Source organism: Polypterus senegalus, chromosome 2, assembly GCF_016835505.1.
Source record: "Polypterus senegalus isolate Bchr_013 chromosome 2, ASM1683550v1, whole genome shotgun sequence".
In the NCBI taxonomy this organism is placed as follows: Eukaryota; Metazoa; Chordata; class Cladistia; order Polypteriformes; family Polypteridae; genus Polypterus; species Polypterus senegalus.
Window position 1 is genome coordinate 9,683,815 of NC_053155.1, and position 21,431 is coordinate 9,705,245.

Here is a 21,431-nt window from a genome sequence, read left to right on the forward strand (position 1 = left end):
TATGCAAGAAAGGTCAGAGCAGACTATACTTCCTTAGAAGGTTGACATCCTTCAATATCTGCAATAAGATGCTGCAGATGTTCTACCAGACGGTTGTGGCGAGTGCCCTCTTCTACGCGGTGGTGTGCTGGAGAGGCAGCATAAAGATGAAAGACACCTCACGCCTGGGCAAACTTATTTAGACGGCAGGCTCTATTGTAGCAGTAAAGTTGGACAGTTTAACATCTGTGGTAGAGCGACGGGCACTAAGCAAACTCCTGTCAATCATGGAGAATTCACTGCATCCACTGAACAGGATCATCTCCAGGCAGAGGAGTAACTTCAGTGACAGACTTTTGTCACCGTCTTGCTCCACTGACAGACTGAGGAGATCGTTCCTCCCCCACACTATGCGACTCTTTAATTCCACCCAGGGGAGTAAATGCTAATATTACTCAAAGTTATTGTCTGCTTTTACATGCGTTTTTATTACTCTTTAATTTAATACTGTTTCTTTGTATCAATATACTGCTGCTGGATTATGTGAATTTCCCCTTGGGATTAATAAAGTATCTATCTATCTATCTATCTATCTATCTATCTATCTATCTATCTATCTATCTATCTATCTATCTATCTATCTATCTATCTATCTATCTATCTATCTATTATATAGTGCCTTTCACATCTATCTATCTATCTATCTATCTATCTATCTATCTATCTATCTATCTATCTATCTATCTATCTATCTATCTATCTATCTATCTGTGCACTAATGACTTGGTCCATGGAATGAGCAATCAATAATACAATTCATTCTCTTCCATACTTTTCTATTATCATTACCTTATCTAATACATCAAGCCTTCTGGCTCTTAATATACAGAAGTTTATCATCTTAACCAATCAACCAAAGCCACCAGTAACTTCGTATACATGTCAAATTTTCCATTATTCTAAAAATCGCTGTGTTAAGATTGGTGTCCTGCTGGCGTTCCCATTTATCTTATCACTGCCTTATAATACGGTTGTTTGGGTTTTCTCACTAATTTGTCCTTGTTTTTTAAAGGGGGTGTCTGTTACTTATTGTTACTTATTTACTTCATTTCAGGTAAGCATAACTGCGTTTTCCCAAAATTACCAAAGTTCAGCATACAAAATGGGATGCAGCAAAATCATGACACGTCAAAATGATTCCACAGATGATGCATCTTCTTTTTTAAAAGCTTTAGTAAAAATTCAAAGTAAAACCATTCTCACAAAAAAGAGAAAATTGATATAGCAAAAAAGAAAAGTTCTGTTTAAAGCTTAAAGTTCTTGTTTCATTTTTAAATGTTACAAATCACATCTAAGCATTTCTGAACCATTTTAAGTCCCTGTGAACTGGGACCTATCTAAACAACAACGGACTCAATTAACACACTGCATCTTAGTTATAGCGAGAAAGTTCTATCTGTTATTAACTTACAGGGTGAAAAGGCTATACCATTGTCTATGGCTATGACTAAGCAAACACTAATATGAATTTAACTTAAAGCATTAACTTTCTATGATTGGCTCTAACAGTAAGTAATTATGTTGTAGCTCCTCTAAGACAAGGCAAAAGCTTCACATGTCTAAGTTTTAAACAACATTTACTTCACCCTTTAATTACATTCATTTCTCATCCATCCATTTTCCAACCCGTTGAATCCAAACACAGGGTCACGGGGGTCCGCTGGAGCCAATCCCAGCCAACACAGGATGCAAGGCAGGAACTAATCCCGGTGAGGGCGCCAACCCACCGCAGGACACCCACACCCACACTCACACACCAAGCACACACTAGGGACAATTTAGAATCACCAATCCACCTAACCTGCATGTCTTTTGGATTGTGGGAGGAAACCGAAGTACCCGGAGGAAACCCACACAGACACGGGGAGAACATGCAAACTCCACGTAGGGAGGACCCGGGAAGCGAACCCGGGTCATTCAGTTCTCATCCTTTTGTTTAATAGTTGTCATAATTTCATATAAGCATACACTTGTATTAAATTGTAAAAATGATCATGTATTGATTAAAAATATCGATTAAAATTCATTATTATCTGTTCTCACACCATCTTCACATGTCCAGCAATAAGGAGACACTTTGTGTTTGTCTCTCGTTGTAAATGTGTGCATTGCCTCTATGACTGTCTTCGTTATCAGCAGTAAACCCCATGATGAATTCACTGCCATTTCACTGCCATTTTAAACAGACAGTTTTTAACAGCTCTCATTCATACTTCTCAAAGTGCATTTTCAATTGAAACATAAAATGGAGGTCTCTTGTATGGCCTGTATAAAAGGAGCTTTTCTAAAAAATCAACATTTCACATTCTTCTAGACGCAAGTAAAAACATTTCAGTTATAAACATTTTTTTTCTTTTCTTAGTTTGCCTCAACTAAGATGTATCCCTTTGTACTCAAACTTCTTCACACTCAATGACTGACCGCACCTGCGTATGTCAGTGGGCAGAGGTGCAAGGTATAAATGGTCTGAAAATGTCAGCTGCTGACACTAAATGCATATTCTCTGTTAATCTGAAGTAGAAAAATAGAAAAGGTGATAACTAAGCAAAAGCAACCACAGATACTGGGAACAATTTGTGCTGTTTGTGAACGTTCAGCAAGTGTTATGCAGCTCTGTCCCTGGGCACTTGGATGGCCTCTGAGCATTGGCCTGGGTGCTCAGGGACAGCACCAGAGTTACACAAACTCGTTCATCACAGGCAGGAAGCGGAAATGTCAGGAAATGCAAGCCCACCTACCACTTTGGTACTTATAAGCATAAATAATCATTTAATTCTATAGCAATCCAACGCACCAGACTGAATACCGTTGTCCTGGCTATTGAATAATAAAAAATGTAAACGTATGAAGGACATCATGCTAACAGACAGAAGATAGAAGAACTTGGCATTTGTGGAGAAAGATAGCAAACCTCCAGTTTAGGGCATTCTTAAATGAAAATAAATCCAAAGAGTTGTACAGCCATTTGACACCAGCAAAGTTGTGTTCAGGCTGACGGCCTCTTGGCCATTCTTGAATGTCATGTTGTGCTCAGCTCAGACCTACATCTACCGCTGTGTCCATCACAAGCGATACCCTAGGTTATCAGCCCCTCTGATGTCTCTTTTCATGGTCTTAGTAAGATCATTAACATCTTCTATGAACTAATACAGTATGAAGTTCATCATAGGCTGATCAATTAGGAGTGGACAGCAGTGAATTTAGAGAACTTCAGCATGTGATTGGTGGTGCACCCTTAATAGTGGGAACAACAATTCAAAGTTTGGGAGCAATGTAGCTAGAGACTTGACCTCCAAGAAAGATCTGATTGATCCTTGACATATATGATGATCTGCATCTTGTGATTCAGACTCTGGACTCTGTGTCAGGAGTTGCATTTAGAACTACAGCAAGAATAGGATTTGAGACCCTCAAAAAATTATCAGGCCAGGCCTCCTATGCCTCACCCCAATGGGCTTAATTCCAGTTCCACTGGCCTGCTACACACCTTGCACTATCCAAAATAGATTTAAACCTCAAAGATATGCTTAAACATCTTAAATATTTAAAGTGTCCCTCAAAGAAAGGAACTGTAAAAACCATTGGTAGAAGAGACCAACTGAACAGGGAATCTTTAACAATAATAAAAAAAAAAAAATCTTATTAGAAAAGCAAAAATGCCACAAAGGCTCAAAAGGGAGCAAAGGGGGTTGACTAAAAAGACAATCCACCAGGAATAAGTCTCAATACATAATCCATAAGAATTAACCAGTAAAAGAAATCCCAACAATTGACTCGATACACCCAATAGAACTTCAGTAAGCCACGTCAAGAGTTCTCCATTGGTTTTGACAATAGATATTAAAGGGAGGAGTTAGGTGTGGTGATGTCAGCGTGGCCCCACCTCTTTACATTTAAAGAGACAGTACATAATGTTTGGGCTTATGCTGTGATTTTGTCAGCTGTTGCAGATGCCTGTTCAGAAAAAACATTTGAAATACTGGCGTGGCAGGACGGTCCTCTCATAAACTTATGTTGACTGTTTTGTAGTGTGTTATTTTCATGTTGGTACTTTCTAAATTATGTCTTATTGTAGTTTCCTTTGGCCACACCACTTCAGAACACAGACTTGAGAATTTAGCTGGGCCTTTGGGCTGTGCTCCACTCTTGTTTTATTTCTTATAAATTTGAATGCATACTGACATTTGAAGGCAGTTCTCTTGCTTTGGAACACACAAGTAAACATCAACCTTCTTAGTGAGGAATGTCACAAAGGTGTCAGGCAGTTTTTGCGTAACTCAGGGTAAAGCTGGCACCACATTTGTTTCTTTCAAACATTGCAAAGTCATGCACACCATCATTTCCGTGCCAGCGGAGTGTCCACATGCTCATGGAGTGCGCACACAGTCCATGTAGCAGACCTAATCACAACAGTCACTGCAGTGATGCTACATAAATACAGCAGGCAGCAGTACATTAAGGTCAATTAAAAATAAATAAAGAAAGTGTTGCCAAGACTCAGGTTTCAGACACATAAGGGAAGGCTGTGAGCAGCAAACTAGACAGCCCAAAAATGAGCAAACAGAACTAATCCCTTGATGCTTCACTAGGCCGCCTGAACAGGACATGCTCAGTTATCTCCCAGACCTCTAATGCCACTTCTGGCTGCCCTTTCTCCTGTCACTTGATCCCTTGCGTGCCACACAGCTAGTGACACCATGCTTAACTCCAGACTGAACTAGGAGGAGAAAGTCTTGGCCTGGAAGGACTTCTGGACTTGTTCAGGTAAATCTATATTGGGGTTTCAGAAATAGCTATGGGAACTTCTGAGACCACCCTTCTAGAACACCCCCTAAGCAGCCACAGGTGTTTGTGCAATCCTGAACTTTGGTGTTTTATTAAAGGGAAGTCCACTTGCCCACTCTAATGGATAGCAGAGAAGCAATGCATAACATGCAGGACTCCTATGCTGACCTCCATCAGACTGAGGTACTCCTGCATTGTATATGGTGACACTGGTTTAATGGGAGACTGTACAACTTCTGAAATTTACGGATTTACTTATTATTTGTTTAGTTATTTCAACTCTGTTTACCCCATAATGCCCTGATTACATTTCATACATTTTACCCAGGGTGTCGGGCCTCAAGTCAGGCTGCTTATATGACATCTCTCAAGTCACATTCAAAATCTTCAGGATATCCATTGTCTTTTATTGTATTCATTTTTCTGAAAGCAAGTGTACAACATCAGTCTTGAGACTGTAAACAAAGGAAGCTACTGCTTGGTTGTGTAAGATCGACGCATTCCTGCGCCACGCCTCAGAGAGCTTAAACAATTCAGCACATTGACATAAAATTAGTAAGGATGATCGTTTTTTTAGGGCTTTTACTGGATGTACCTCATTGTAAACTAAAATATATACACAAAGGAAACATACAGGTGTTTACCAGTGTACAACCAAAGACCATAAGTAATGATTTACAAAGCAATATGTAGCAGACAGTGTATATTAAATAATAGTTTTAAGAGACGATTACAAGGCAAGTGATTTCAACGGTCAGATCGTGACAAAGAGAAGTGCGTAGACAGAGGTTTAGATTGCTGCGCACTACAACTAACCAGACCCAGGGGTTTAACTAAAAGACGCTTTCCGGATGAGACAAAAACAGGAGATAAAGGGGCACCTACGTGAGACACGTGGTATATTGTATTTAAATGTTTATTATGGGACCTACAAGCTTTATGTGAGCTGCATGGACATTTATAACACCACTGTGAGTGTGGAATGTGACTATCTGGTGTATTAATAAATGACCAGACAAATGGGAGGACACAGTTTGACAAATAACAGTAACAGCTAACAGCATGTAGGGCAGAACATATGCTAAAGCTAAGCTCTTATTGTACATCATTATCATACATTTTATTTTTCCTTTGACAACATTTGGTCCTTGACACCAAAATGGGTGAGCTGTGACTTTGGATCACCTCACAAAAACATTTATGAAATGAAAATATCCGGTCACTGCATTGTAGCAAACCTCTCAGTTCATCTCTCTTTGTTTTGACCAAGTTTTCTGTTCTTAAATCATGTGAAATTGCTTCTTTTGTTTTCTTTTACTAGTTTGTAAGTAGTTATTCTATAAAATGCTTTATAACATTTGCAAAAGCTTTTTACTTTTGATTGTTCTTGCCCTTGAGATCCAACGGGACACAGGGCTGGGTTCTAAAAAGAGTGTGAACTTTCCTGTAGAGGAAGACCAGAAGCTTTTAGCAGATGAGCTTTTTGTTTACTGGATTTGAAACGAGTGATTCCAGCAACCAACATGCAGAAGTAAAGGAGATGCTTTATAAAAGTTTTTTTTTTTATATATTTTTTTTTATTTAAACCGTGCAAAATATTATTGACAACATTAACATTTCACCATGTAACAATCATACTCATTTTACATTTCCATCTCTTAACTTAAACCTCTGTCCCCTCAATACATTATACGAACAATTCCTATTACTCACACATATTCTGGTTTAATTACAATTCTCATTAAATTCTTAATCCCCATTAATCACAAACCCTTCTGTCTCTCCTTCATAGCCGTGAAACTCCATCTCTCAATATCTCTCTCTCTCTCTATATATATATATATCCATATTTTTGTTTGTATTTTGTTTTTCTAAATTGTTTTTTACGCATGGGACATTTCTGGTCACACACCTTCTAATTATAATACACCTTCCATCCCCTATTTACTTCTTTGTTAACACTTGAAACACTCTTTCTGCATCCAAACGGTGCCATCTTTCGCCTTTACGCCTGGTGCAGTTTTCATCTGATCATCAGCAAAAGCATTCCATGAACATTGATTGCTAAATCAGCACCACCCTGGGACATTAATCTTTGACATCTTTTACTTTTTCGTAAGCTTTTTCTAAACCTATATACAGTATATCCACAATTCCAAATAGAGTGACTGAGGTATGATAAGGTCCGTTTTTTAGAGGACCTGAAGCAGTAGGAAGTACCAGATGATCCAATCTGCAAGGTTTGTCAGCTGAGGACGCAGAGCTCTGTCTGATATGAACAATGCGTTAAAAGAAAACATTCACTGGTTGATAAATGGCCTATCGCCAGGGATGTTGAGCCTTTGTAAGTTTGAACATTTTGTTGGAGACCAAAGGTAATTTTTAGGTGTGAGATATATCTGAGACATTGCATGTTGTTCATGCTTATGATAAGTATGTCTCTTGGAGTACTAGAGAGTGATGAATTGTTGTTATTCCTACGGCACTTGTGGGATAAAGCGCTAGAGAATAACTGGCTGTGTATATGTCATTCATACGGTACTTATGTGGTTCAAGTTCTAGAGAGTGCTGTATAAGTCATTCATATAGTACTTTGTGGTTAAGGTCTGTGTGTATGCGTATATTTATATATTTGTGTGCTAATCTTAAGGTTAGACTGTAGACCAACTAAGTAACCAACTTGATGAGTACGCTTATCCCTTAAGAAAAGAGGTAAAGGGTAAGTAGAGGAGAATATCACGATAATACAGCTTGGTGGAGAGGATTACTTGTGTTCTGATTAGTGTGTTGTGTTTAGCCCATTTTTTAACACCGATTGTACATCCAGTTTACCTGGAAGGGTGACTCTCCTAGAATTCCCGTTCCCATGATTTCTTCCATTTTTTTTTTCTTTCTGGGACTTTTTTCTTGTCGTCTTAGGGAATCGAGGCTGGAGGACTGTCAAAAACAGGGCCTGTTAAAGCCCATTGACGCATTCCTTGTGTGCTGTTCTCATCTATGTTGTCCCTATGCTGGGGTAATAAACTCTCAACCAAAAACTATATATAAAATTATATAAAATTGGAAAACTAGTTTCTTTAACGTTGTGAAATTATTCTACAAATGATGTGATATTTCAGCCCGATAAAGCAATTGAACAGAACAGGACAATCAATCACGCCTTTACAGATTTCATTCGAAAGTATCTTGCAAGAAGCACTATGGGCCAAGATGAAGATAACTTAGCAAAATTGTGGCTATCATCGGGACTCTAAAATGAGGCTGCAAATGCAGTGGAGATTAATGAGAAGCTAACTATATGGTTCAAACCTACAAGAAGACTTTGAGAAGGATGTTCATTGCCTCCATTCTTGTTCATCGTCTCTTTTGCATTCATCACAACTGATCAAGTTTTAGAACAAACAGTCAATATTAGGGTCTCAATTGGCAGTCAGAAAATTAAAAGTCTAAAGTTTAATATTGATTTAATAGCTTCAGAGAAGCGAAGCCGACAACAAAAGTAAATGGTAACTGAGGCAAAAATATGGACCGGATATAAATATGTGCAAGACAAAGTGCTTGATGTCGGCAAAGACTCCAGGAAACCCACATATCATGTTGGAGGTAAACGAGCTTAAAAACAGTTCAGTAATTTAAGTAGAGCCTTCCCCGACTATCTGAAAATAGAGCATAGAACAAAATGGCTTAAACAAAGATTTCTGAGCATTTCCAGACCCAAAAAAATAGTCCCAAAACACCTTAACATGTAGCAAAATGCAGGAAAGCTATGATAAATACCCAACCTATAGAAAGTAGAACTAATATTATTGTTTTGTGGTTTCACCTCGATTGAAATGCTTAATTACGTCCAGTTTTATACTAAGTGTAAGACCCTAATGAGCTCTCCGAGGCTCCTCTGATACCTTAGAACATAAGGCTGGTGAAGCTTTTGTTCGATTCAGACACCTAAACCATAATGAACTGGGAGTTTACCCAGTGTGTCTCATATACTGAATGAAGGTGTGTGTGTGCGTTATATGTTTGTGTGTGCATACACCTCACACACTTGTCTCAGGAAAGACACCCCCCCCCTTCAAAATATTCACATTTTGTTGCTTTGCACCCTGAAATGACGACACACAAAATATTTCTCCAGCTGTTTTTTACTCAACACAACTTCTAACAGCCAAGTGAAAGAAACGACAGCAACATTTGAGAAAGAAAAATCAAAAGCAGAATCCCTGAGCTGGTTGAAAGATTTCCCCCATGTCAGTATTTTCTTCAAACCCCCTTTTGCTTTTAGACTGTGATATCCTCCCTCTCACTCTTTGAAAAGTGTTCAGATATTTCAAGGACACCTCTAACGCACTGAGTGTTCTGTTCTGTCTTATTGGCTACAGAAATAAGTTACATTTTTAATACTTGACTGATTTCTTACTGTACAGTCACATGCACTTTTTCTAGGAAACTAGAAGCGTTTTCAACATTTAGTGCTTTAGTTGCCTTAATTATGTTGTAGAAGATAGACATGATGGAGCGGAGAGTGTATTTCAAAGCCATGGAAGACTTTTGTGAGATGGAACTAATGCCGCATGACAGGGGAGAGGAAGAGCAGCACTCAGGTATTTATTTCAAATTATTATTTTCTAAAGGGCAGGCTCTTTTATTTGGTATGGTGTATTGCAGTGTTTTAAAATGTTTGTATGGTATGGCAGATGATTGGATGGTCTGATGTTAATAAGCTGTGACTCAAAGCGTTCTTATTTACAATTTCAGCAAAAAAGTTTTAAAAGCTAAGAGTGAACCCGTCCTGGCTGTTCTTGTTACACAATAGTGGCTAAATCCGAGAAAGCCATGTTTTGGTCAACTGTTCAGAGTGCTAATTGCCCAGCTCACTTTTTGTGCTAAATGTTTGAATCTTTTCAAAATAACCTTCTGTCACAGACACTGGCTTGTCAAGTGGGCTGTAAGGTGTGCACTGGTTAGACTTACAATCACACAAACAATGGAAGCCATTACACTTGCACTTGAGTGAGGTTTATTGCCAGTTGCCTAATTTTATGCAGATGTGGTTCCCCTTCATTTATTTTCTCAATTAGCTACTCCTGTACGGAGATAAGTCTGCTGTTCTTCAAGTACTGCACATAAAGCAAATGCCAGCCTTATCATAAACGGCCTCCACTTCTCAGGGCCTGTGTGTGTCTGAGACGTAAAAGAGATAGTGACAATGTGGAAACCTCATGAAGAAAGTGACCAGTCCAGGGTTGGGAGACCTCGTTTAGATTGAATTCTCGTCTTTAGCTGGGCAGTTAAACAGTATAGGAAGTAAAACTTAAAGCATTTTTGGAATTGTGGGATGGCTCTGTTTCATTATGAGCACTTCATGTCATGTTTTATCTTTTATCTGTATACTGTAAGTGTATTTTTTCTTGAATCTGTGAATTAAAAATGCAATTGAGGCACCGTTTACTTTTTTTCTAATACTTTAATGATAACTTCCGGCAACGCCTTGGGTGTCCTTGACTCCTTGGATTGGAGAAACTAATATATAATGTCAAAGATTAAATGAAGCGCACTTGTTAAAGAAACAGAATAATACAAAGTAATGATAAACACAAGGATTATAGAAATATAACTGCATATATAAAGTGTGCCAGATTAGACAGACCAACATATAAGACAGAGAGTCTGGCTGTTTACTGCTATTGAGAGTTTTAATTTATCTTGGCAAACATGAATAGTTTAACGATACCAAGTCTTTATGGATGATGTCAGATGTTGTGTGGAGGAGTTGTTTTGTTGTCGCCCCGGGTTCATGTAGAGAATTCTTGTGTTGGCGTCCACTCTTTCTTTTTACTGCAGGGTCCTTCATCTGTGGTGGCCTGTGGTGCTGCTTTCTCATCTTCCTCTCTGCTGTGAGGCCCTTTGTTGTGTCGTGTGCAGCTTCATAGAGAAGAGACTTACTGTTTGTGGCACAAGAGTTTAAATGCTGAAAGTAATGGCTACTTCTTAACCTTTTGAGCCCACTGGCCCACAGTTTGGCTTGGCTCAGACAATAATAATAATAATAATAATAATAATAATAATAATACATTCTTTACATGTATATAGTGCTTTCCTCACTACTCAAAGCTCTTCACATAGACAGTAGGGAGCTTCTTCCACCCCCACTATTGTGCTGCATCCACCTGTATGATTCGACAGCAGCCATTATTGTGCCACTATACTTAACACAAATTAGCTTCTAGGTGGTGAAGTGGTGAGAGACAGAGAGCTAATTACAGACTTGGGATTGTTAGGGGGCCAGAATGACTAGGCCGTGGTGGGCAGTTTAGCCTGGATGTCGGCATACACCCCACTTTTTGCAAAGGATGCTCAGGGTCTTTGATGACCACAGAGAGTTAGGACCTCGATATTACATTTGATCTGAAGGGTGGTGCCATTTTTTTATTTTTTTTTTATTTTATTAATTTTATTGTAATCATTCCATACAAATAGATCAATTTTTACAAAAAATAGGATTGAAAACAAGTCACTCCCCCACCCCGAGAGAGAGAGCATGGCCAACGGAGTAAAACTTAAGGCTTGTAAAAATACATAAATTGATGAGTTTTATAGGGCAATAGAGATGAATGGAGAAGAAAAAGAAATGTGGAGATAATTGCTTCCTCGGTGCTTTAAAAGGTTATTCTAAAATATTATTGATTAGATCCTGCCAGGTTTTGAAAAAATTCTTTACAGATCCCCTAACTGAATATTTGATTTTTTTCCAATTTCAAATAATATAACACATTGGTTTCCCACTGACTTAAAAGAGGAGAGTTTGGGTTCTTCCAGTTTATCAGAATAAGTCTGCGTGCCAACAGTGTAGTGAATGCAATCACAGTTTGTTTGTCCTTCTCCACTTTAAGCCCCTCTGGAAGAACCCCAAACACAGCTGTTAATGGGTTAGGAGGGATTGTGAATCCAAGGCTGTCTGAGAGGTAATTAAAAATTTTTGTCCAGAATAATGTTAATTTGGTGCAGGCCCAGAACATGTGACCCAGTAAGACTGAGACTTGATTGCAGCGTTCGCAGGTTGGATCTTGCCCTGGAAACATTTTGGAGAGTTTTTGGCGAGACAGATGTGTTCGATATATAATTTTGAGTTGAATAATTGTATGCTTTGTGCATATGGAGCTCAAATGAAGTCTCTGCATTGCTACTTTCCACTCCTTTTCTGATATGTTGATATTGTCCTCTTGGATCTTTAAAAGGAAGGGACTGTAAAATAATTTTATATATTGCAGCGATGGTGTCTAAGTCCTTGAAATTGAGCAATATTTTTTTCCGGCATGGAGGGGGGTACAAGATGAGGAAAATCGGGCAGGTTCTGTTTAACAAAGTTCCTAATTTGAAGATAGTGAAAAAATGTGTGGCTGGAAAGTTAATTTGGAATATAATTGTTCATAGGATGTAAAGATGTTGTCTATATAAAGATCTCTAAGCAGTTTAATCCCAAATCTTTTCCAGATATTAAAAACTTCATATGTTTGCGAGGGTTGAAAGAGGTGGTTCTCTTGCAGAGGTGCAACAGATAAAAGCTTCTCCATCTGAAAATGCTTTCTACCTTAGTTCATATTCTAAGTGAGTGAAGCACAATTGGGTTATCAGTATATTGCCGATAACTTGCATTTATTGGGGCACAAAGCAGGGAATATAAAGAAGTACTGCAGGATTTTATTTCTATTGCGGACCAGGCCTGTGTATGTTCAACTATTTGTGTCCATGTCCAGGTTTTTATCGCTTGTATGTTTGCTGCCCAGTAATAAAACTGAAAGTTAGGTAGAGCCATGGTTGACCTTCTGTCTTAGGTCTTTGTAGGGTCGTTCTTTGGATATGTGGATATTTTAGGGTGGTGCCATTTTTACAGCATATTCTCCTTGTCACTGCACTGGAGCATTGAGATCCATGCACAGACCACAGGGTAAGCGCCCTCTGCTGGCTTCACCAATACCTCTTTCAGCAGCAACCCAAGCTCTTCCTAGATGGTCTTCCATCCAAGTCCTGGCCAGGCCTGAATATGCTTAGTTTCAGGTGGGTGACCTTCTCTGAAGGGCAGATGCTGTGGTTAGAGATCCTCAAAGAGAAAGTGTTTGTCAGTTCCCAGCTTTTAACTTTAAGAGATGGGTGCAGCTAGTTTTTAAAAAGGAATTCTGACACCTCCTGATTGGTTTAAAGTCCCTTACGTCACTAAATCAGAACCAACTCATAGTCAAGTTATTCTGTCTATCCCAGGCCTCATTCCTTGAATTATATCTCTTTGCTTTTACTGGAGTCCATTACATGCCTTCTGGCTCAAGATGTTTGCTGAGTGGCCTCTGGGAAAATGTCTGATTTCCTCCTTTATCATCAGATGAACTACAGACAGATTCTGGTGGAGTTTAGTTGCTTAGTGTGGACTATAAGTGTGGAAAGGTACAGCTGAACATCTGCTAAATCTGCTACCTTAACAGGCCTATTGGGCCGGTAAAGCCTATAAGAATGGGCAATGCCCACTTTGTCCTATATCAGGTAGTTCATGTGCTGTTCATTCTCTGATCTCACTCCATCTTGCTTTTCTTGCAGCTCCAGTACCTCATGTTAAAGCAGAAAGGAAAGTCACCTTGAAGAAGGTGCTGGTGATCTTCAGTGTTCTCCTACTGGCCACCCTCATATCCCTTTCTGTTTACCGTAAGTATCATCTGTACTGATATGGCATTGAAAGGTGAAGGAAATGTGATTGCTTTGTGTATTTCTTATACCTGTGGCCATTGGCACCTTTATTAGGTGGACTTTTCTCATTACCACTAAACAGCTGATCACGCGGCTGTAATTCAGTGTACATAGTGGGGTCATCTTAAGGGATAACAGGCTCAAATGAAGATGAATTCTTAACGTGCCAACTTAGCCATCCCCATTTACTTCTAAGTCCAAACAGAAACAAACTCTTGATGGCGTAAAAGGAAACAAAGCTATTGCCACAGTAATAAAGTGGCTGATATTAATCAGGCTTTCTTGCCTGCCATCTGAAAGTCACAGAGCTCCTTAGCTCTGGTCGCTTTGGATAGACGTGACACTTCCTTCTGGGATGTCAAGTTCTTGTAGCCCACAGACCAGAAGGGGCAGAGTCAGTTGCCCTCACTGTGCATTTTCTCTGTACTTTGGTGACAGAAAAGGAAAAGACAGTTAGCCACAGCACCCCCTTCTGGCCCGGGGTGGTATCACATACCTGGGAACAACTTGGAGGGTGAGCCTCTGAAATGCATGCTTGACAATAGCAGTTGTGACGTTATTCAAAGCTCAAGGAAATAGAAATCTGAACGAACTAACTTAAACACAGTAATGAGATTTATTAAAGACATTTTTTTTACAAGACCAAATACCACAAAGACTTTCAAAATGCAGGTGGAGGGACATAAATAGGCAGTTTAGAGAACAGCAACAAATCAAAATGAGAGAAAAACCAAACCAACTACAAAACTCAGGTTAATGAAAGAAGAAAAACCAAAAAATTAATCCCAAGCTAACTTCAGAGTAGTGAAGCTCTGAGGATGGCTGTCTCAGGGGTTAATAGTACACCTCACTTGAGGAAAGGTCTCTTTTGAGCTCCTTCGTTTCTTTCCCTCTGCCCACTTATCAAGTGACCACTGCTTTATGTTCATAGACAGGAGCCTCTGGAGTAGCATTGTAATGTCCGCTAATTTGAAATGTTTCAATTTTTTGTTCTATGGCTTATTATGGCATTTAATGTGATGATTTAATTTGGCCATGATATCTTGTTCTTAATCAGTGGGTGCCAACATTTTGCTTTTTGTTGCCTAAACACAGTATTCTGCTCATTGAGCGGTGCACAGTAAAAACCACAGTCAGTGACACAATCGCCACAATGACATTTAATTTGTCCTCACCAAAGATTATAAGACTTTGTTACTTACTAACTGCTTTAGTTTTAATATTTCATATCTTAGTCTTTTTGTGTTTTGGTTTTATGGTCTACTGATTTTCTGTCCTGAGGCAGAACTAAATTGACATCCAAAAGGTGGGACTGACTGTAGGTGTGGTTGGCTCCTAGCCCATTCCTTGCCAATTGAAGCAGAGCTTGAAGGTCCTCACAGTCCCTGACAGTAAACTTGGGGTTTCAAGGAGAAAGGTTTGTCTGCAGACCTCCAGTGGCAGGACTCTCTCTGGCTGTTCAAGTCAGAGGACCCTGTGATGTCATTCAGAAACCTGAGGCTGGAGGTGCAAAACAGAGTGAGCTGGCAGAGAGACATTTTGAAAATGTGCTGTTCAGTGGGTCAGAAGGATTAAAACACTGGTGTCGTGGATAAAAATGTGGGTTAATGTAGAGTCAGATATAAATAAAGTATAAATAAATAAATGCAGCTGCATTTTGCTTTATACAGTATATGGATGATTAGAAGGACCCTCGAAAGAGCGAGGAAGTGTTGAGGAGCCAGCTAGGTTACCCCTTTTAATTCAAATGTAAATAACCTTAAACAAAAAGAACATTGGATGAGATAAACAGGTAATATTAACAAAAGACAGAGGAGTCTTCTTGACTCATATAATAAAATTAACTCGGTAGTGTTGGTCGTCTTTGGGAGCTCTGTGCTGCTCACAGTTCCAATCTGATATGAGACGCCATTCTCTGGGGTGTCCACTCTTATAGTTCTCCAGCCATTAGGCCAGTATCAGTTGCCATCAGGAGGCATCTTCTTGCTGCAGTGGGTGACAAACGGACAGTAATGTTAGTGACTAAGCCCCCTCTGACCCTGTGGTGGTATCACTTACCTCTGATAAACCTGGAAGGTGATCCTCTGACATGCATGAATGACGCCAAATATCAAAAATTAACCAGGGAATGACTTAAATGTTAAAAGATGTTACCATTTCTATATTTTAATCATAGCATAAACCTTCGTAAACTAATTATACAGCATGTGCATCTGACCAGCTAATATTTAAAACCATTCTCATGTTAAAGATATCATTATAAATACTAATATGTAGAGGCTAACACACATAATTAATAGCAGTTAAACCCATAAACAGATTTGTTAAATTAATAATGACAAATCTCCCCCATATCTCAGGAAGCCAAACATTTATAATTGTCCTTTCCCACTCTTACAAGCTGCTGCTCTTGTGCCATCCCCATCATGTAGCACAGCTAGGATCGCTGAACGTCCTTCCACCTGACAATAAACCAAAAGTCATCTTCATCTTCAGCATGGGACTCCTGTTTATTTGGTCCTCTGCATTCTTGAATCTTCCCAAGCTTGATGGATGAAGGGCAAACCCTCCTGAAACTGTATCTCTGCGTGACGTGTCACTTGTCAATCAGACATCCAGCCCCTCCCATCTTCAGGCCACTGCGCGAGCTGCTACAATGCTGTGTTACTTCTGTGAGATAATCCCGGTTTAATACCTGAAACTACTCTTAGATGAGATATACTGTGTTTACTTCTGTGACGCTATGCCCTGGTCCTGCATTAGATTGTGGCATCATCTTACATAAGTAATCACAGTATATTTAACATTACTTAAGTTTACAGATCTTTCAGAATTGATTATACTTTGTCTCCAACAGGAAATTAACATTCTATAGATGTTCAAAAAATTATATATAAAACTAAAAACAACACCCCCTTCTTTGCTTATTTAAATATTTGTCACCCGGTTATCTGTCTGTGCCATCTCCTGACTCCATTCCCTCTCTTTAAACTGCTGTCCTCTAATTTATGTTTTACTTTTAAAGACCTTTGGAGTTTAGGAGATGAGTGCATTTCTCTGTGTTTTGTCATTTTATGTATTTATCATGTATTATGCACTAAATTATCATTTACTGTTTTGATGAACCAATAACAAAAATAAGCATTAGACAAAATACTTAACTGTCATCTCAATAGATATTACTAATGTTAAAGATGAAAAGAATCTTGGGAAACTGCTGGAATAGAAACCTAAGAAATTTGACAAACGAGAGGTGACCCTTCAGTCCATCAGGCCCGTGTGTTTAGCTAATAGCTAAGTTGTCCCAACATCTCCTCCTGATTTTTCTTAGTTGTTGTTGAGGTTTGGCTGATTGCCTCATTGGCAGACTTGGCCACGTAATTAAGCACTGCGCCCACCGATATTTAATATGGAAGACTGAGCAGTACTGGGAGGAGGTTGGAGGATAAGGAGACTGAACTTCAAGATGGGATCAGCAGTGCAAGCAAGCGCAGAGGAGGTGGGAAGGCATGGCGGTCGGACCACAGCAATGGAGCCAAGACACTTGCACTCCATGGGGTCTCCCTGCTGAACTTTAGAGCAAGAGTGGGGACTTGGATTGTCCCACCCAAGATCCTGGTAGCACGATACAGCATATGTGATGACAGGGGGCCAGCGAGGTGTGTCTCGGCTGAAGCTGGAGAGGGCAGGTGGGGCAAAAGTCAGTTGATGGCGTCTGTGAGAGGTGAGCTTATCTTGTTGAGGAGACTAACGTGATGCCTTGAATCATTTTAAAGAGGGACTTTAAAGTATTGATTGACTGGTTTTAACCTCCACAATTACACTGCCTTTAAATGGACTATTTATTGACTTATTTTTTACATACTGCATTGCACTCATCATGCCTGTGCATTTGGGGGTTCATTTTCCGGGCTCACCTGAGGTAAGTGCTACCACGGGGCACAATTGTCAACACTTGTATCTTATCACCGACATCCCAGAGAGGATGCCCACACTGAGGGCAACTGGCCATGCCCCTTTGAGTCCTTGAACTGTAAAAGCGAGACACACCCAAGAGGTGGGGTCTCCTTCTGGAGGTAAGTGCACTGCCTTATGGAGCTCTGATCCTGTGAAAAGATGCCTCTCCAGAGCCTATGGCTGTGAAGCCAATGGCTAAAACTTTAGCATTTGTAAACCTTGTGCTATCATGTGCTCATCTTTTTCCTCCAAATCATAATGCCCCTGTTAGGAAGGGATCGAGCAGATGTGCCTATTCCTCTTCGGGCCAGTGGAGTCAGAAGTGCACTCAAAAACTAGCAGCTATGACTCAACATCATCTCGCAGGCGCATTTGGACCTCAGTTGGGCTCGTCCTTGTCCTCATCCAAGGCGTTTGGCTACTGCTGCCTTAAGTCGTGTTTTGGCTTCTGCCAGGTCTGCCTGTGGTGAATTTGTAACTGGTTTACCTGGTCTGCCAGTTGTTGGACTGATTCCGACCAGTTGACCAATTTCTGCCATCGTAAGGCACAAACTCCTTCTGACTGTGCCACTTGTTGTCAGACTAGGGAAGGACAAGACTCAAAATAAATTTTGGGGTGCCAACCAGGTCACCCTGTTTGCTTAAAATTAAAAGAAATGAAAGTAGGCTTACCTCAGATGAGACCAGAAGCTGACCCAAGCACAAACATGGCATGACACACTTTATTATTTTGATTTTGCTGTTTGACATTCAAAACCATTTGTTGTCTTTCACTTGCCACTGTGACATTCTGGGTTACAAACTACTAGGGGGTCTCGTGGACTGTTTGAAGTCAGGTGAGAGCCTCAGCTGTTGAGCCTTGACACAACTAACAAAAAAAGAACAATGTGCATCTCAGCTTGATCATACCCCCTTTTACAATGATTAAAACAAATGAAAACTAATAAGGCACAATCTTCATCTATTATTACAAACTCTGATGAAGTAAAATGAGAAGGGATCATGGCAAGTGATTGTTTGTCACTGCAAAACTGATAGAATCTCTTAACTCAGGCCTAAAATATATATTATTTTATATTACTAATGTAATGAAATGATTCGTTTTCCTCAGATTCCATAAAATTAAATAACAAGGAGCAAGACTTGGAAAAGTTAAGAAATGAAAATGAGAAACTTGATGAACTGTCCAAAGAGTTCAGTAATCTGCAGGAATTCTACTGTGATGTTACAAACACAACTCACGGTGAGTGCTCTGCTGCAGGCGTAGTAGACTGTGGGCTCCTTGCTCATCTAATCCCTCATTTTTCGTTTGCTCTTTTCTTTTGTTTTCCACAGAAAACACTTGCCCTGTATGTAAACCAGGCTGGATCCCCTTCAGGTCCAAGTGTTACTTCTTCTCCAGTTATGAACTGTCCTGGAGCAAGAGCCGTGATAAATGCATAACAAGGGGTGGACGGCTAGTGAATGTAGAAAGCTTAGAGGAGCAGGTATGTCATTTACGCAGGTGGATTTAAGATGACTGTCATGAATAAATGTATACTGTAAATTAAACTGTCAGGAGAAGCACATTGTTTTTAAAAAAAAAAACGCTTTGAAAGAGCATCACAAGAAAAATCGCAAAAGACCTAAGCTGAAGTTGACATCTCAGTATGTTATTAAAGCAGGATGGATCTGGAGAGTCTGTCAAAGCATTGCAATGGCCCTGTGCGACTGTCATATTAAATAAGGTCTGAAAGACCCTTTGTTTTGTGACCACTATGTGAGAAACTAAAGATTCTGTCAGAGGACTCTTTCCGTCTTTCTTCATTCACTACAATTGACGTCATCAGACGTGCTGTGAATCCTAGTTTGCTGTTTCTACTTTCTTGGAAACAGGAGCTCTTAGTTGTCATTTCTACATTATGTTTACAAGCATTTCTGGTTTTTAATTGCATATCTGGGAGATTTGTAATAGACAAAGGGTCACTGGTGATGTGCTAGTTGATTTAGTATATGATGCAGTTTAAGATTTACGCATCATTTTTTCATGAAAATCACCAGGTGGCCATTGAGTCGCTCCAAATAAAACACAGAATGCTACTGGACTGCCCTTCTTTGGTGATTGGCCCCTGTTAAGACCCAAATCAGTATAAACATCTGCAGATTCTATCATTGGTTGATATCTATTTTTGGGGTCTGGGGTTTTTGTGAAGTTTCCCCCTGGAATGTCGTATTTTGTATTTAGTATCTCTGTTAGCACACTGACACATTATTTGTGTTGGACATCACTGTCATTTGTGACACAAGAAGTGACACAATAGCTCTGTTTATTATAAAAGCAGGTGACAAACTCAGAGTTTTGTCTGTTCATTGAATTTATTAAGGGAGACTCAGACCAGTATATATTAAAGCAAAAAAGGAGGTAAAATGTGTTTTATTTTACCTTTTGTATGATTGTGACTAAGAGAAGAAAATTCAATATAATGCAGACACATGCAAATTCAACTGTACATTAACTTCTTCATTTCATGTTTTCTTATCAGAAATTTTTATCAAATATATATGAGGTCATCGAAAGTAAAGTGAAATTGTACTGGATTGGCGGAGATGACATCAGTAAAGAAAACACAACTACCAAGATGGACGTTGGACCTGTAAAATCCAAGAGGTAAGAAGACTCCTTTCAGTCGGGGACGTCTCACTTTGACTGAATGAGCTACAAAACCGTATTAGGCAGGAGCAGAAAGGGGTTATCTACAGATGACTCTTTACTGTTATTAGAGGAGAATAACAAAGTGTTTACTATCTTATTTAATAACATTAAACAGATGAAAGGACATCAAAATAATGTGTGTGTTTCTGACATTATTGAATCACAAAGCAGTTTTTTTATAAATATAACATAAATATGGCTGGTGACTGCTGACTTCACATTTAACGACTCCTTTCCCTAATCCTGCCACTAATGCTGGCCTTTCACATGTAGTCATGAGTGTTGTTTCTCAGATCTCTGAAGACAATAATGAAATATGTTACAAATGACAAACACTTTACAGTGCAGTAAACCAAACTACAAGTAAACAAGTGAGAATGTCATTTCTGAACTTAAACACCCGGCTGAGGTGCCACGAGGCCACAGGGACAGTGATGAGCCAAAGAGGCTGAGGTCGGAGTCTGAGTGGACACAAAGTGGATTACTTCAGGTGGAATAGCTGACTTATAATAGGCAGATTATTGGATGTTGTTGGTTATAAAGAGTCCACTCATCCATACAACCAGGGCCGGATTTTCCTATAGGCTAACTAGGCTTCAGCCTAGGGCCTCAAGATCAAGAGGGGCCTACATTCAAATTGTTTTATTATCTCTCATGTAATTTACAAACTTAAAAATGGGAGGTGAAAGGGGCTCATAAGTGGAATAGCCTAGGGCCTCTTTTCATCTAAATCCGGCCCTGCATACAACTGTATTTCTGTCCTGCATACAACTGTATTTCTGTCTGCAGTATCCAACTAGAAAAGAGCCCAACATTTACCCCAAAGCCAGTCTGGCACACGGCAGCCAAACTCTGAAATGTGTCGGACCCACCATATGTTTGGGCAGAGCTTCATCATGCTGCCCCAAATTCATCTTCATTTCCTATTAATGGTGTAAGTACAATATGATGACATTATTAGTTCAGATTTTGAGCTGTAGTGTTTAACGAGCTCTAAAATGAGATCATCAGCATAGTTAAGGGTCACAAGAGACACAGCAGCACTGATGGTCGCACAGAGAAGAGCAGTTACCACCCTGTAATAAAGGCTAGCGAGGCCATGGCGCTTTAGTCTTGAACAGAAAAGTCTTCAGAATCATCAGAGGCCTGATAAAGTGAACTAGTGAGTCGTGTTTCTGAGGTCGGCTACTGGAAATTATCAGAAGTGTATTCAACCCTAAAGCAG